Raw genomic sequence first — 17,948 nt, forward strand, 5'->3', positions numbered from 1 at the left:
TTGAGTCATACAATTTTTCCCTTTCAATCTCTGTCTCTTTATTTTCTATTTGGGATAAAAAATATTGACACTCTTGAAATACATTAAATGATGAGGTGATACCAGACTTGTCTGGTACCTAATTATCTCTCCAGTTTTGCATTTGCTCTCTCTGGACTCTGTTCTCTCTCTGGTTCCTATGCCATGGACAACTTACTAAACAACATTCAAATCAATGAAATCCTACACACAATCCTTACTCAGCATTTCTAACATTTATTAATATGCAATCATGATCAAATATTAGCTCAGTTATTCAGTGCTCCCTTCTAGGCACTAGGGAGAAACACAATGATGAACAAAACAGGTAAGATGCCTGCTTCCTTGGCAGTTACATTCCCATGGGAGGAGATAGATGACAAATAAATAAGCAAACAAATAATAACATCACATAGATATGTGAAGAGCTGTGTAAAGAGTTAAAATATGATGATGTCGAAGAGAATAACAAATAATTTCTTGTTGGTGTATCAATTAAGGTCCCAGAAGGAAATGTAGGGCAGACTCAAATGGGATACTCTGAGAGACATTTATAAAGGGACTATTTACAAGTATGTAAATAGTTATATAAGATGTAGTTATATTTGCGGTTCCAGCACCTGAAAGAATGGTCATCAGAACAGAATGGAGGTGGAAGGGGAGAAGGAGAAAGGAGAGAGTAGGGAGAGAAGACATAAGAGAAGGAGGAGGAGGAGAAAAGGAAAATGAGGAGAAATAGAAAGAAGGACAAGAGGAGGAGGAAGAACGGGAGAAGAGGGAGCAGAAGGGGTAGAGGAGAAGTGGAGAAGAAGAAGATGAAGAAGAAGAGAAGGCAGAGGAGGAGACAGGGAGAGGGAGGGGGAAGAGAGAAGACTGTTGGGTAGGAGCCATGACCTTTGGTTAAGGGATGCAGCGCTCAGTGGTGACCCCTCTGGGATGGAGCTAGGGGAAAGGGCATCTACTGATGACCTCAGTCTTACTCCTCCCTCTTGTCTCCTGCTGTCACTCTTGATTGGCTGAACACAATGGGAAGCTGGAAGGCAAAGGAGCCCATTGATATAGGGCAGACAGGTCACCCTCCTGGAGCACACAGCAGGGTCACCAAGGGCAAAGAGTGGATCTAGATGGAAGACATCCAGCACAGGTTGACAAGGTGGCCTGTTTGATAGGATGTTTAAACTGAGGCCTCAATGGCACGGAGGCCGGCAGGCAAAGATGAGAAGGAAAAGCAGAGGGGTTTGAGGGAACATCCAGTGCAAGGGCCCTCAGCCAGGTGCACGTTGTGAGAGCAACAAAGAACCCGAGGATGCGGCGGAGCTTACCACAGAGGGGAGACTGATGGCTGGGGGGCTGGCTTTCTGAACCCTGGCAAAGGATTAGGATTTTGTTCTATGGGCAATGGGAAGTCCACAAGGAGTGTCATCGTTCGACTTGCGTTTTGAAGAGGAGAGTCTTTAGAGTGGAGAAGCACTGTTATTGCAGCAATCTGGGTAAGGGATGATGCAACTAGGACAGCCACGCTCATAGATGGGATGGGAAGAGGACAGAGTCAAGATGCGCTTTGGATGAGTTGGATGTGGGACAGGAGAGAAAGTAAAGAAAGAAGGACTCTTAGGTTTTGGGGGCAAGTGGTTCCATTTATACTGAGCTGGCATTGCACTCATAATTCCTACTAGACACGCAAGTGAGATGTCATATCAGCAAATGGTTATTTGATTTTGGAGTTCAGGGCAGAAGTCAAACATTCTTTAATTCACTGATCATTTTAGCAGCACAGTGACTTAAACTTTTCCTGCTTTTCCATTTGAAAGAAAATTAATCGATCTGAAGAAGCACTATTTTTGATCAGGCATCAGAAAGGCTTTAAAGGATCTATCATAAGTATTCATTAATTCATGCAAGAAATTAAAATCTATTCTGTTTCAACTTATAAGTCTTGATACTGTAAGAAACCAACTGATTCATCATCTCAAACACTTTCCTGGGCCATCACTTTTCTTCTGAAATACTGGCCCAACTTAGAATCATAGATGCTCCAGTTTATAATGACCAAAACTCCCTGAATGTCTCCTAAATGCAGTAGAAGTGGCCCTGGGTTTCAAGTTTCTTTGGTAAAGAGAATGACTTTATGATTTCTTAAGTGAGTGTAAATACAATTTTTAGATCAATGATACGATATCTTCAAAACAAATCATTTTTACACAGTACAATATAACTTATGGAAAATAGTACTATGAAAAATCCTAAGGTCCTAAAATATTTAATTGAGGAGGAAATGGCCTCCAAACTATAATAAATTCTCAGTTAAGTAGCTCACATATGAATCCACAAAATCTACCAACTTCCCTGAATGATTGATTCTTAAAAACTAAGACTCCTACCATAAGTGAGTTATGACCTAACTTTCATGTCAGAAAAATGAGCTGAGTGCTTTTTCAGATGGTGACAGTTTGTTTTTTTTTTTTTTTAAGTTTTATTTATTTATTTGGCAGAGCTGGGCCTTTGTTGCTGCATGGGCTTTTCTTTAGTTGTGGCGAGTGGAGACTACTCTCTAGTTGTGGTCCATGGGCTTCTCATTGCGGCGGCTTCTCTTGTTGCAGAGAATGGGCTTTAGGGTGTGTGGGCTTCAGTAGTTGTGGCTCTTGGCTCTTGAGCACAGGCTCAGTAGTTGTGGTGCATGGGCTTAATTGATCTTCCTGGATCAGGGATTGAACACATGTCTCCTGCATTGGCAGGTAGATTCTTTACCACTGAGCCACAGTTTTTAACAAAAAAGAAATACCATCAGTTTTAACAACTGAAATATCATGGTTCAGGATTGCCCAAATTTTGTTTACTGCTTTTATGAGAAGGTACTCTGGGTGATATTGCCTATTTTATTAGCTTATTTAAAAGAACTAACTTAAGGGGAGAAGCATTTCAACTCGGTGAAGAACACTGATACTGTTATATTAATGACATAGCAGTCTCTAACCCTAACCACAAAGCTGTTTCCCAACTTCTGCCTTCCTACTGCACACTAGGAAAAGAGCCCAGACAAGTCAGAGACTTCGCTAGTCCCCTTTGCAAGTAGGAGTGGCTATGTGATTGATTCTGGACAACTAAAAATTATGAAAAGTCTGAAGGAGTTTGTGAATAGCTTTTCTTTCCCAAAGAAGAAGCAAGCACCTTGAACCTTCCCTTCACTGCCTATTCTCATCTCATTCTCCTTCAATGTGATCTTGATGTCTGGAGCTTCAGCAGCCATCTTGCCACCCTTATGCAACAAGCTGAGGATGATGACTTGGAAGGATGCAGAGCACTTACATTCTTAACGGCATGATGAGCTGCTGAACTACCCTTAACCACCTACCTCTAAGTTGCTTTATGTAAATTCATTAAATGTATTTATTGTTTAATCTACTGTGGACTGGATTCCTTTACTTGAAGCTCAATGTATCCTGAACATCAACCCTCTTCTGGATATTCATTCTTTTCTTGGCTTTTCTGATCCTGAACTCTTCTGAGCTTTTTGTTCTTTGAAAGGATTTTGAACCAGTTTCTCTTCGTCCTCCCACCCCACAACATGTATGTTTCCCCATGTTCCATATGTAGCCCTTGACCTCACTTTCCTTCACATTCTTCCTTAGTAATTATACCCATTCCAACAGCTTTAATTATCACCTACATGCAGGTGATTGCCAAATTCAGACTTACATGCATTGGAGAAGGAAATGGCAACCCACTCCAGTGTTCTTGCCTGGAGAATCCCAGGGACAGGGGAGCCTGGTGGGCTGCCATCTACGGGGTCGCACAGAGTCGGACACGACTGAAGTGACTTAGCAGCAGCAGCAGCACTCCTTGGAAAGTTATGACCAACCTAGGTAGCATATTGAAAGCAGAGACTTTGCCAACAAAGCCATTTTGCTTTTTTGCATTTCTTTTCCATGGGGATGGTCTTGATCCCTGTTTCCTGCACAATGTCACAAACAGTCGTGTCCGACTCCTAGAGACCCCATGGACTGCAGCCTACTAGGCTCCTCCGTCCATGGGATTCTCCAGGCAAGAGTACTGGAGTGGGCTGCCATTGGAGCAGCAGCAGCCCCAAAATCCTATGACGCTAGAGCTAGCACAGCCTTCCATTTTTAAGATGTGGAAAGTACAGCCCAGAAAGGTGAGCCAACTCACTGAAGACCACACAAGCTCATTAGTGGTGAAACCATAGTATTTGAACCTTGGCTCCTGCCACAGAGCCTGTTTTCCTAGCTGTTATGCTCAGCTGCATGATAAAAGAAAAAAAAAAAAGGAAAGAAACTGGTGGAGCTCACAAAAGTCTTCATCAGGAAAGGTACATTTTTCCTGGGCTTTGAAGGATGTGCAGAAGTTTTCCAAGTCGAGGGGTTGAAAAGGATGCTAGGGAAGGGGAGGGGAAAGTTATTATTTCTCTTTCTCTCTGCAGATGACTAGAACTATTTCACTGTGAGACACATTTTTTATTTCAGTGACACCTCAGGATCCCCATCAAGGCAGAAAGGGATTTGTCCAAACTGAAGAGAGAATTCTGACTGCTTACATGCTAGGGAAAATGGGATATGTCTGCCGAGTCCGAAATCCTAGCTCTGTGGCCTGTCTGCTTCAAATGAAACATCTCTGGTGATGGGTGTAAATCACTGACTGCTACTTTAGAATTTCTCTGGCTGCTGCAGAAATATTTAAAGTGTATTTGTCTTGCCTGCTCAAGTGTTGGTTTGCTGCAGCCTCTCTGCCTTAATCCTGTAAAGCTGGAGACTTTCTCCATTTCCTTTTCTAAACAGTCCTGTGGTGTCAATGAGAAGGATGAATTGTAAACGCGAGAGAGCAAAGGCAGTATGATCAGAAAGGCGGTGTCACAGTAGGTGAAGCTGAAGAGGGGAGTTCAACTAGTCAGCGGTAGTGGGAACAGGATGGGGAAAAGATGAAGGAAAATCAGCATGTGCTGATTGGCCGGTTAAGAGAAAGGGGGCATAAAGGTGGTCTCTGGGAGGGGAGAGAAAAAAAGAGAGGATGACAGTCTAACAAAGAAGAAAATAACTTGATTTCAACCTTCAGTGGAGCAGGGAAGGTGGCACAGTGAAGGGGTCAGAAGTCTGGGTCTGAAGTCAGACTGTACCAGCTGAAATCATGGCTCTGCACTTACAGTGTTACCTTGAGAAAGCTGTGTGTCCTTGAGTTAATGAATTAACCTTTCTGTGTCTGTGTTTTCTCATCTGTAAAGTGAAAATAATAACAGTGGCTGCCTCAGAGGATTGTTTTATGGATAAATAGAATAATTAATGCATGTAAGGCATTTGAATGATACTCAGGAAAAGTTAGCTAGTAATATTATTGATAAAAATAATTTCTAAATTTAATTACAGCTAAAACTTCAAGACTATTTAGCATGTGCCAGGCATTGTTCCAAAAAGTTGCACATGTTATTTAGTGGAACTAATGAAAGAATCCTATAAGAAACACAAAAATCCTATAAGACAAGTACTATTTTTATACTTGTTTTACTGATCAGGAAACCGAGGCATAGACAGGTTACTTAGGTGGCCCAAAGACACACAGCTGGTTAGTGGCAAAACAAGGATTCAAACCTAGGCACCGTGGCTCCTGCACCTGTGCTGTTATGCACCTCTCTACATTTTTTTCAATCTATTAACAGTGCTTCAAGAACATCTGCGTGAAGATGCTAATGGGAAGTTAGAAATTAAATCTGGACACTCAGCAGTGAGGTCAGAGCTTGAAGTGGTGGCAGGGATTGGTATAAATGGTTTAGTTCAAACCGTGGGGTGGGATTTTCACCTGTGCAGAAAAGAAAACATTGCTCCCTGAAAGCTGGGGGATACTTATACAAGGAGGAAGACGATCCAGTGATGGACATGGAGGTGTAGTAGAGGTGAGCCAGGAGAGAGCAGGTAAAATTAAGAAAATGCTCAAGAAGGTATGATTGTTCATATGGAGAGGTCAAAACAAATGAGTGGCTATTGGATTAAGCAGTCAAGACATCTTTGCAACTTTCTGGAAGGTACTTTCACTAAACCATACAGGTTGAAAATGGGTACTTGTTAAAGGAAGTGAACTGTTAGCTTTTCTGGAGTTTTCCAAGAACGAAAAGAGAGGGCGCCAGGTGGATGAGGTGAGCAAGGTGAGGCTGGGCTGCTCTGCAGACGTGTGGGAGAAGCAGTCTGTTTATGGGCTGCACGACGAGGGGACCGCCTCTCTTCAAGGTGCCTGTGTTTTAATCCTCTCATGACTTTCCCCAAGATCATTCCACCCTGACTTCTAGATGGGGAACATGACTGCATTGCATAATGAAATGTGTTTTGTTCCGTTTATAAAGAGGGCTTGGCAAAGAGATGATTAGTTGCCTGGTGAGGAATGGAAGTTGCTCTGTCTTATCATGATGTTGTCTGGAGGAGGAGTGACTGATAATAATTGGGGGGAAATTCTGTTTTTATTATGGCCTGAGGCTGTGATCACATTAAAGCTAAATACTCTTATGTGTCGTTTTAAAACATCACTTGTTGTGAGATCTGAAGCCATTTGTAGGGGACCTCTAGACGGAAAAGATCGCACATTACAAAATTTAATGGGTTTTAAAATAATTTTAGACAAAACAGAGACCAATGTTCATTGCATCACTGAGCTCTGCATTTGAATATTACAATAACGTTATCCTGAAACACTTCCAATTAAATACTGATTGTGAAACGCTGTTACAATTGCTTGATTCTATATGTGTTAAGTCAAAAAAGCCAAATGTAGAATTGTATGTGCACAATGAAATAAAATGTCAATATATCAGACAAAGGAAAACAGTAGCTAGGTTATGATGACAGACTTTTTTCTTTTCTTTTTTCCCCAAATGTGTCTATGGGTTATAAAACAGTTACATTTCCTTTAAAAGGAGATAACACGAACTGTCACTTCTTTTATTTAAAAATTACCACTGTTCATAGTTTTGGGGATTTTCAAAGGATGGAGTTCTTACTCTGGGTTCATGATGCCCTAAAATCATAAAGGCGTGGCTGTGAGCACAACGGATGGTTCTGCTTTCATCAGCTCTCAAAGGGGCCCAGGACCTCACAGTGGAGAGAACTCACAGATGACAAGGAGTTAGAGCAGCCTTCATACTCCAGTCCTGACACCCATCTGCAATGAGCTCATGTATTCTGTCCCCTCCCCTGGGTTTGTCCTCCTTTGTGGAACCATAAGTACAAACGGGTGACCTGCCTCCCGTTCCCCATCACTATGGTGGCCCCATCCAAATGGCTATGGTGGCAACATACGTCTGACTTCCAGTAATCTTTTTGTTTATAGACATCCTTACAGTGTGAAAAGAGACCCATTGTTAAAGTACATTTAGTTCTTTGTTAAGGGCTCATTGTTGGAATGAAGTTCCAGTGACAGAGTCTTGAACTTATGGCTCCACTCGCTTTCCTCTGCCTCCTTCACAAACATTGACAGAGACCTCACTCCTAGCAGGCTGTGAGCAGCGTGATGGAGAGCTGCTGGGAATTTGGATTTGGACCCCAATTTGTCCTTATGTGCTGTGTGGTCGCAGGCTTGGTCTTCTTGTCTGTAACACATGGATGCCACTATCCACTTTATGTGACTTGTCATGGGGATTAAATGAGAAGCAGATGCCAGCAAGCATACAGATGCTCAGCACATGTTAGCTTCCTTCCCTGTATGCGATTTCCTTGCAGTTTCACATACTCATTAACATGTATGTTTGAGCACCTACTATGTATGAGACACTGTACTAGGTGCCAAGGATATGAAGGGATCAAAAATGGTCTTTGTGGTGTCATAGGCTATTTGAGACATCACCTTTAAAAATAGCATGTGCTAAGTGCTAAAGGGGTTGTAAATGTGTCTCAGTGTTTTACATACAGATGTATTCAGTCTTTCAAAAACTTGATGAGCACTCATGATGATGGGCTAAGTCCTATTTGGGGCCACTGATGATTTTACTGAGAACAAGAGAGACAAAGTCTCTGTTGTCATTGGGCTCTTGATGCGGCATGGGGAGGCTGGCCAGAACCAGGCAGTGGTTATACATCTTGGGTGCTTTTGGTTGGTGGTAAACACTATAGAGAAAACACAAGTGAGAGGCCTGACAGAGCGCAGCTGAGTGTGATGCTAATCCAGGTAAGGTAACCAGAAAAGACCTCTGCAAGGAAGCACTGACCCCTTCAGAGGTCAGTGGGTACTTGTTTTAGATTAAAGCAGTATCTTGGGCAAAGCCCCTGAGATGGGAATGAGCTTGGTATCTTTGAGCAAGGTGTGTCTGGAAGGTGTGTCTGGAAGGTGCTAAAGTCAGGAAGGAGTGTGAACCATCACTGTTGTGGATGGAATTAGCATGAACCAACTGACCTATTGCATGGAGAAGAGAAAAAGGATGCTCCACCAAGAACTGACTTTTGAATTTCAATACCGCATATTTGGGCAAAGACTGGAAGCATTCATAGATGAAAAGATTGGTTGGATCATAAACAGCTGCTCCAATCCTGATGTTCCCACACCTGTAGCCTGACATCATTGGGGTCTGGGTGGGTGGAACAGGTAGTATTGGTGGGTACTCAACACCTCGACTGAATTTGGCAAGAAAACAGTCAAAATTTTGGTGGTGAATTTTCCACAACTCAGTTGCTTGAATGTGATCAAATCAAACTTTCTTTGTAATATTTTTCAAAAAAGTTCAATGTGGAATAAAAAAAGAATTTCTAAGAGTAGTATATATAAATGAAGATATTTAAAGCAACCTACAAAGACATAAAAGAAGAAAGAAAGAATATTCTATGACTGCAGTATAGCTAGAACTTACAAAAGATCCTAACACAAAATATGGGGGTTTGTATTGCATTCAACACAGTACATTTTTCTCCTTTCTCAAAGGCCATTAGCCAATAACCTTTACCCTCCTAAACACTGAAATTAGAGTCTGGCATTATCTGGGTCTATAGACTGTGGTCAGACACTTCAAAATGCAACATGAGTTTTCATATTTGGTTCATTTTCTGACATTTTCAGGAGATGGGAGAAAATTACAGTATAAGAGAGGAAAAAGAAAAGGTTAGAAAAGAAAAAAGCTTTCTGTTTTTCAGGAGTAGCAGAAATAAACAAATACCCACTCCACACTTGGATGTAGCTTTGATTCTGTTGGTAATTTGGATAGCAATGAACTTTGTGTATTTAGAAACCCATGAAAGACAGAGAAGCTGAATTCCATTAACAACTTGGCATCTCAGTGCTCTGCTTCAGCTGATAAAACCATGTGTTCTACATGGATTGTGCTCATAATCTTATTACCTGTTAACAGGATTTGTGCTTGGAACTCCCAGGGACCCCTTCACCAACTTACTCACAAGCCCACTGTCAAATGCATTTTGATAACAGTTGGTTCAGACAGAATATAAGACCTTAACCTGCTTAAGGAGGCTTTAAATATCTTCCAGAAACATCTCTCAACTTGTAATTTAGAAATTCTGTGCTAACATGTATAAGCAACCAGACACAAGTCAGGATTTAGAAGCAGCCAGTTAAACAACCTGAACTTAATGATATTCCTAGAATCAAATCCCTTCTGACTTGTTGAGAAATGACATGGCACAGATTGTACCACTCAAGAACCTGCTTCTGGGGAAAAGATGGATGACTCACTGGGCACGTGAGTCATATACAATAAAGGAGGGGGTTTCACTGCGAGAGGTGTCATTTTCAAGAAGGAAATAGGCTAGAGAAATGTATGAAAGTGAAAGCCACTCAGTTGGGTCTGACTCTTTGCGACACCATGGACTATACAGTCCATGGACTTCTCCAGGCCAGAATACTGGAGTGGGTAGCCTTCCCCAACCCAGGGATCGAACCTAGGTCTCCCACATTGCAGGCGGATTCTTTGTATCAGCTGAGACACAAGGGAAACCCAAGAATACTGGAGTGGGTAGCCTATTCCTTCTCCAGCGGGGCTTTGCAACTCAGGAATTGAATTGGGGTCTCCTGCATTGCAGGCGGATTCTTTAACAACTTGAGCTACCAGGGAAGCCCGTTAGAGAAATGGATGGTGGTAATTTAGTCCTCATGCGGCACAAGCAATGGGTAGATTACTTGATGGATTAAGGTCAATAGTGAAACTCAAGTCAGTGTTTACTGAGATCTGAGTCTAGTCACTCAGGCGCCTCTAGTGTGGCTTGAGCTCTTGCATCCCAAGCTGAACTAATTCCATCCCTGTACAGACTCTGTTGGTGCCCCATCAGGTCTTATCAGTCCCTTCCTGCAGACTTCCGACTTGGAAACCTTCATTCTTTCCCTCAGGGCTTTCTTCAGATGCAGAGGAGGCCACTCTACTTAGCACCTGGCAGGCCAAGAGGACTGTGGAATTAACACCCCACAGTTGAGGAGCAGTCCTCAATCAGTCACTGATGGGAACTGGTGCATAAACACCCCAGCTCCCACATTACTCTCTCTAAAGCCTTAGTTTTAAAAACTGTTTTCCAGTGTTTCCTAGTGGGATTGTACGTTAGGTATCCATGGAAGTAAATGGCTAGATAATCACCCATTATCGGTTGCTTTTCTTTTCCTGTCTTATTTCTTCACTTTCCTAATGTGAATTAGATTCATGCATCTTCAAAATAAACCAAATTCCCTTGAAATTCTTGCCTCCATCAACATGGAGATGGAGACCAAGAATAAGACACTGCCTCCACACCCTGATTCAATCAAGCCACTGAAAAGCATCAGTCACCCATTTTTCCCAAGTGAAACACCTGAATTAAGTAGAAAAGACTTGTGTTCCTAATTTTAGCTTAGCATTTGCATTGCTCTTTCTCTTTAGCCCTGTCCCTTGCTTCCTGTTGCATGATTTCTCTTTATACAGGGTGCAGATATGGGTGTATATCCATGCAAGGCAGCAGGAGCAGCAACAGTCACTTCTAAGTTTGCTCGCTTTAACTAAACATTATCTTTAGAAAGTCCTTTTTCAAATCACAGATGCCATACTCTTTATGCCTCTTCTAAAGTTACTTAAAGTATATAGTTTGTGCGTGTGTGTGTGTGTGTGTTTGTGTGTGTGTATCTGTACTTGTGAATAGGGTTTTCGGTTTGCCAACTGAAACTGAACTGTTGCAGTTCAGTTCAGTCGCTCAGTCGTGTCCGACTCTTTGTGACCCCGTGAACTGCAGCATGCCAGGCTTCCCTGTCCATCACCAACTTCTGGAGCTTGCTCAAACTCATGTCCATTGAGTCGGTGATGCCATCCAGTCATCTCATCCTCTGTCGTCCCCTTCTCCTCCTCCCTTCAGTCTTTCCCAGCATCAGGGTCTTTTCCAGTGAGTCGCTTCTTCGCATCAGGTGGCCAAAGTATTGGAGTTTCACTCTAACAATGATTGCAGTGATAATTTATAGTCACATGACTCATGAAAGAATTGTCCATGTGTCAGAAGAATGAGGCCAGGAGCATTTGCTGCAAATAAGGACTCTGAAACTTGTCCCCAACCAGTGCCAATATTGCTAGGAACAGAGGTGAAGTGATCCCTCCATTAAGATCCCGGCAAGACGGGGCTACCAGTGGAGAAGACCCAAGGAATCACTTGGAATATTGTTGGAAGAGGGCTTAGGAAAATGGAGAAACTCCAAAGAAATCAAGAAGCAAATGGAAACTTTGCCCTTTTAAAATGCCATGCATAGTCAATTACGCATTTATGAGTCAATTATGTATTTGTAAGTCAATTACAAAAAAGAAAACAGATGAGTTTTAAGACTTCTTATGCACAATGCTGGAAAGGGCTTCAATTTAGGAGAACAATAATTTTAAAAAATGGTTTGGGTCAAATGAGAAGGGAAGGCTTCCAAAATGCCTTCTGGGGGATTAAATTAAAAATGAGTAAACTAATTTTATTTGCAGCTTAAATAAAACTCCCCTGAATTGCTTAATGGGCACCTACCTCCATTAGGTACATTCTAGAGAAAACCCAATTTGCAATTATAGGCTAAGGAGATTAATGAATCACTACACTTTATTTGTATTAGAACCAGTGATTAGAATAATTTTTTTTTTTTTTTTTTTCAGTTAGAGTCAAGGTAAGCTAGGTAGAAAAAGTAGTGGGGGTGGTTTAGTCGCTGAGTCATATCCAACTCTTGTGTCCTGGTGGACTGTAGCCCATCAAGCTTCTCTGTCCATGAGATTTTCCAGGCTAGAATATTGGAGTGGGTTGCCATCTTCCCAACCCAGGGATCAAATCCAAGTCTCTTGCATCTCCTTCACTGGCAGGTGAGTTCTTTACCACTAGCACCCACCTGGTAAGTCCCTAAGTTAAAGTTTGGGAGAATGACTAAAGAGTCCTCAGCTAGAAAAAAAAGAGTTGGCACTTAACTTTGGCTTCCCCTGGAGCTGAGTCTGGGACAAGACTTTGAGAGCAGGTGGCTTATTTGGGGAGTTAAATTCAGGAAGTAGGAGTGAGGGTTCAGAGGAAGATAAGGAAGGAGAGAAGTCTATAGACGTGTGTTAACGAGCTGGGTTCCATATGGGGAACGGCCCCAGTCCCAAAGGGCACCACTAAGAAAGCGGGTCGAGTCAGTCTCAGAACTGCCCTTCCATAGATGGGGCTGGACGTCGACCCCCCAACCCCTGTCCCTGACTAGCTTGCAGTACCTCTGGAGATAGTAACTCTCTACATTCTAAGCTGTCCTGTACTGGTATGCAACACCCTTGGCTTTGGAAGAGAACTTGATTCTGGTGTGGAGGGTGGGGAGACCACTGGAGCTGCAGCTGAGACCCAGGAGGGCTGAGGGCTCCTGCCATAGGGACATTGAGCGAGTCTAGAGCCTGTTCCAACTTCATCCATGTCCTTTTTAGTTGTAACTAAGCAGCTATATTGTCTCCTGTTGAGAGAGAAGCCAAGAGGATCACAGTGTGACCCACCAAGCACAGCCTCTACCTCCCTGCTGCTGCTGCTGCTGCTAAGTCGCTTCAGTCATGTCCGACTCTTTGCGACCCCATAGACGGCAGCCTACCAGGCCCCTCCGTCCATGGGATTTTCCAGGCAAGAGTACTGGAGTGGGGTGCCATTGCCTTCTCCGCTCTACCTCCCAGGTGCTTGTAAACCTAACTTAGGGAAAGAACTGGGCCAGTGAAAAACTAGGTAACAAGGTGCTATGTTAGTAAAGTCCACGTGCAGAGTATGGCCCTTAAGCAAATGAAAATGAATATTTGCTAGATTTTCGGTTTTCTATGGCTACTGTAACAAGTGACCCCAAACTCAATGGCTTAAAACAATACAAATATACTCCCTAATAGCTCTGGAGTCCAGAATTCTGCAGTGGTTCCAGGGGGCTGCATTCTTTCCTGCAGGGTCGAGAGGAGAATCTGTTTCCTCGTCTTTTGCAGCTTCTAAGAGACCACTGGCATTCATTGGCACTTGATCCCCTTTCTACATTTTTAAAAATTTTATTTTAAGTTAAAATATAATTAATTTACAACGTTGCATTAGTTTTAGGTGTAGAGCAAAGTGATTCAGTCATATATTCTTTTTTCAGATTCTTTCCCATTATAGGCGATTATAAGATATTGACTATAGTTCCCTGCACTATATAGTAGGTCCTTGTTGGTTATCTATTTTATATAGAGTAGTATATATCTGTTAATTTCAAACTCCTAATTTATCCCTACTTGCCCTTTCCTCTTTGGTAAACAAAATTTCTTTTCTATCTCTGAGAGCCTATTTCTGTTTTGTAAATAAGTTCATTTGTATCATCTCTTAGATTCCACATATAAGTGATATCATACGAAGCTTGTCTTTTTGTTTCTGATTTAATTCACTTAGTATGATAATCTCTAAGTCCATCCATGTTGCTGTAAATGGCATTATTTCATTCTTCTGTTGTATATACGTACATCTTCTTTATCCATTCGTCTGTCTACGGACATTAATCCTTCCTCCATTTTTAAGACCGGCCGCACAGAGCCTTCTTTCCTCTCTGAACACCTGCATCTCTCTAAATAAGAGATCACACTGGGATCATGAGGATGACCTCTCTAAATCAAGCTCCCTAACCTAATCATGTCTTCACAGTCCCCCTTACCATCTAGGGTAGCATCCTCACAGGTTTCTGGGACTGGGATGCACGCATCTTGGTGGGGTTGGGGTGGGGGACTTTGCTTACCCTACACAGCTAGTGTATCTCTATCCTTTCTTTTTTTTCTGGAAGAATACATAGGGCACTTACTGTTCATATAGTTGTTTTAGGGGAGAGGGATCAGGACTGGAGAAGAGGAAAGTAGAGTCTGACTTTTCATATTGTGCTGTCGCCTGCCCGCCTTCTCCTTCTTAGTTTTTACCATCTGCATCTATTTCCTTTTGCTAAAAGAAAAATGTTAACTTGCTTTTCTGGATCCTGGGGTTATGGGCTACTTTGTTTTCTGCTTTAGACATTTCTGTATTATAAAAACAACAACCTAACCGAGTTTTTAAAAATTATGGTTCATCCATAAAATGAACTACCATGTAACCATTAAAAAGAATGAGGAAGATCCATACACAGTCCCCAAAAGGAAGGGTTGGTGGAAATGTTGGATGCAGAACTGGCTGTAGAGAAGGCTTTCATCACTGGAAAAACACTGCAAAAGGGATATATATATATATATATATTTGCCTCTAAACAAAGATTGCAGAGAACACATACAATACACCATAGCTGCCATGGGGAGGGGTACTGAGGAGGATTTTGGCACAAGATTTTTCACTGTCTACTCCTATGAGATATTTGATGTGTGCATGTAAAATACTACATACATGTATTTTATCGTGCCCATGTCAATGATCCTATACAGGAAGAAAGTACTGAGTGATGCATTCAGAAGAGCCTAATACCACCTATACCAAGCTCTTCTTCTGGCCCAGACTCTGTGTTAACTGAGCATTTCATGTGGATAGTGAATTCTATCAATTATGAATGGATGAATGGATTAGTGTTTGGGGTGAGGGGAGTAAGAAATAAGACCAAGCACCTAGACTAGGACAGTATTGAAATCCACTATGTAAAATCTTTAGGGTGGCTTTCTGTTGCCATCATCAGTGAAGGAATCAATCGGCTTTCAGTAGCAGAGCCAGAGATGCCAGAAGTTCTAAAATTGGAAGGACAATCCCTCAATAAAGAATTATCCCATTTTGAACTTTACTCTCAGGGTCCCATCCAGCACTCATTAGGTGAAAAAAAAAAAAGTGAAAAAAAAAACCCCTGAAAATGTTAGTTGCTCAGTTGTGTCCAGCTCTTTGCAACCCCATGGTCTGTAGCCTGCCAGGCTCCTCTGTCCATGGAATTCTTCAGGCAAGAACACTGGAGTGGGTCGCCATTCCCTTCTCCAGGGGGTCTTCCCAACCCAAAAGCTTCTGTATAATTCTCTGAGTAAAGGACCTACTGTGTGTAAACAGAAGGCCTTTTGTGTGATTTTAATCTACACTGTTTTGTCTTCATGCTCATGTGTACCTCTCCTTTTCCAGGATCTCGTCTACAGAATGGATTCTTAGTCCTCTTGCTTCTCCCAGATAATCTGATTCATTGCAAATAGGTGTAAATATCTGACTAAATCATTTTATCTTTCCCGTAGTCATGTCTATTTATATTTTACATATACATTATTTACTGTAAATTACTTCCCTTTTATTTCTCCTTTATAACTGTATTAAAGTCATGATATAATACTGAGAATTGTTTCCAAATCACGTGTGTCAGTAGTAGTAATGTTATCTATGGATTTCATTTTGGGAGAAGAAAGGAACATTGAGATGCTCTTCACCAAGGGGTTCAAAGTCAGATGTCTTTGGGGGCCAGGTGGGCCTGTGTGAGGTGACCTGGGAATGATACTGCTGGTTGTGGACGCCCCACTCCACCCCAAAGTACCCAAGTTTACAAAGTGTTTAAAGATTGCTGGGCAAACCAAATGTGGCAGCTCTTCACCTTGACCAAGGACTCCCAGGTGGACCTCCATTCCGGAAAACGATGAGCCACTGAAAACCAGGGGATGACCAGGACAGTTCCTGCTTTGCTAATCTGTCTTGAAGCAGCAGTTTTTCTCCAAAGCACTCAACTCATGGAGCACACCTCAGCTTTTCATTCTTGGAAGACATTATTTCATTAAAACAAAATGGGACTAAACTCTACTGTTAGCAATTGTGTTTATGTGGTTGCTAGGTAACCAATTTGCCCCTTGGGTTTTAGAAGCAGCTGAGGGCACCAAATGTCACACTGTAAATCAGATTGGCAAAGGGAGCACAGACATGCTTAAGAGGGGGCGTCCTCCCAAAGGACAGATTGTAACTGGTTATTGGTGAGATTAAAAAATTAGGATTTAAATTGAATTTAAACATTTGGACACACAAACAAGGAGAAGGGCACATATTATATCTAAGTTTAAAGGGAATGGGATAAAAAAAGAAAATATAGTCTTGTTTAATATAGTCTTATTTAATATAGTCTTAAATTAGGTAGTATAATTTAATTCAAAGAAGACTAAGACCCAAATTGCTTATTAATTTATTAATCATTAATGTCATTATCAATGACAGTGATAGATATAACTTTTGACTTCCTGCTGGCTTTTATGTGTCAGGCACAAAGCGATGCTTGACTTGCATCACAGCATCTAAATGGTACCAATCTACATGGCGGTTAGCATCCCTATTTCATAAGTGAGAAAAACTAGGTGCAGGAGCCAACCTGAGTTCACTATGCACAAATCATGATAAACAGGCCATGCTTTCTGGAGAGAATTACTGGGTTAGGCGTATCTTACTTGCAGCAAAAGGAACTGGTCTGTAGTATTTCTGTGGATTGATATCTGTAATTTGGCTAATAAAACCTGGTGGAGTTAAGGCATCCTAGACATACCAGTGGCAGCTCTTTTGAGGGTGGGTCACTATTCTCTGGAGAAGGCAATTGCACCCCACTCCAGTACTCTTGCCTGGAGACTCCCACGGACGGAGGAGCCTGGTAGGCTACAGCCCATGGGGTCGCTAAGAGTCGGACACGACTGAGCGACTTCACTTTCACTTTTCCCTTTCATGCACTGGAGAAGGAAATGGCAACCCACTCCAGTGTTCTTGCCTGGAGAATCCCAGGGACGGTGGAGCCTGGTGGGCTGCCGTCTATGGGGTCGCACAGAGTCGGACATGACTGAAGCGACTTAGCAGCAGCAGCAGCAGCAGCAGCACTATTCTCTGCCCTGTTGTACAGCTTATCGACAACTGGTGAGGATGAGCTTGTATAAGACACAAAGCTGAGAGGTAGTAGAACATATGGGTCAATAGGAGGCATTCTGGGAGACAGATGGTTCAGCTGAATTGATAATAACAAAAATACCAGTGATAACAATGATGATAGTAGTGGGGTAGTTTGTAGCATCAAAGTTCACAGTAACCCTCAGGGTGGCAGGAAACCAAAAATTTGATCTCAAACACCTGTGTGTGCTATGAGGAAACATACAACAACAAGAAAAAAAGGATAGCAGCATTCACATTCTGGGACCTCCCTCTCTTCTTTTTTTTAAAAAGTCATTCCTTAGATGGCCCCTGGAGGGCCAGGACTCCTCAAAATCTTAAGCTCTGGAATCAGGCTGGGTTCAGACTTGAGCTCTACTACATAACCATGTGACTAGTAAAATTTCTGAACCTCTGTGTGTCTCTGTTTTTCTAATCCCTAAAATGGGAATGTTATTAGTATATGCATTTCATGGGATTGTTGTGAGGAGATCATTTGTCTAAAGAATTTAGTGTAATTACTACCATCATTAGTCCCAGGAATGATGATAATAGACTGGCTTACAGTACCAACATTTAAAATCATCTCAGTAGGCTTGAGTGGATCTCAAGTGAAGGCCCCCAGTCATGCAAGGCAACATGGACAATTTGTGGGCCAAATGGAAAGATTAT

At 42.1% G+C, this 17,948-nt stretch overlaps 1 protein-coding gene and 1 long non-coding RNA gene across 9 annotated transcripts in view; one reads left to right on the forward strand and one right to left on the reverse strand.

The window, feature by feature from the left end:
- The window catches only part of CDH13 (cadherin 13), a 1,025,542-nt gene that overhangs the window by 287,190 nt on the left and 720,404 nt on the right, over positions 1-17,948 (reverse strand). The gene's annotated exons all lie outside the window — the stretch shown is intronic.
- On the forward strand, positions 7,887-16,169 carry LOC145514955 (uncharacterized). The gene is made up of 2 exons (XR_014060589.1): positions 7,887-8,175; positions 15,793-16,169. It is a non-coding gene; the product is annotated as an uncharacterized LOC145514955 (long non-coding RNA).

Source organism: Giraffa tippelskirchi, chromosome 7 (genome assembly GCF_054371585.1).
Source record: "Giraffa tippelskirchi isolate mGirTip1 chromosome 7, T2T-mGirTip1v1.2.pri, whole genome shotgun sequence".
Taxonomy (NCBI): Eukaryota; Metazoa; Chordata; class Mammalia; order Artiodactyla; family Giraffidae; genus Giraffa; species Giraffa tippelskirchi.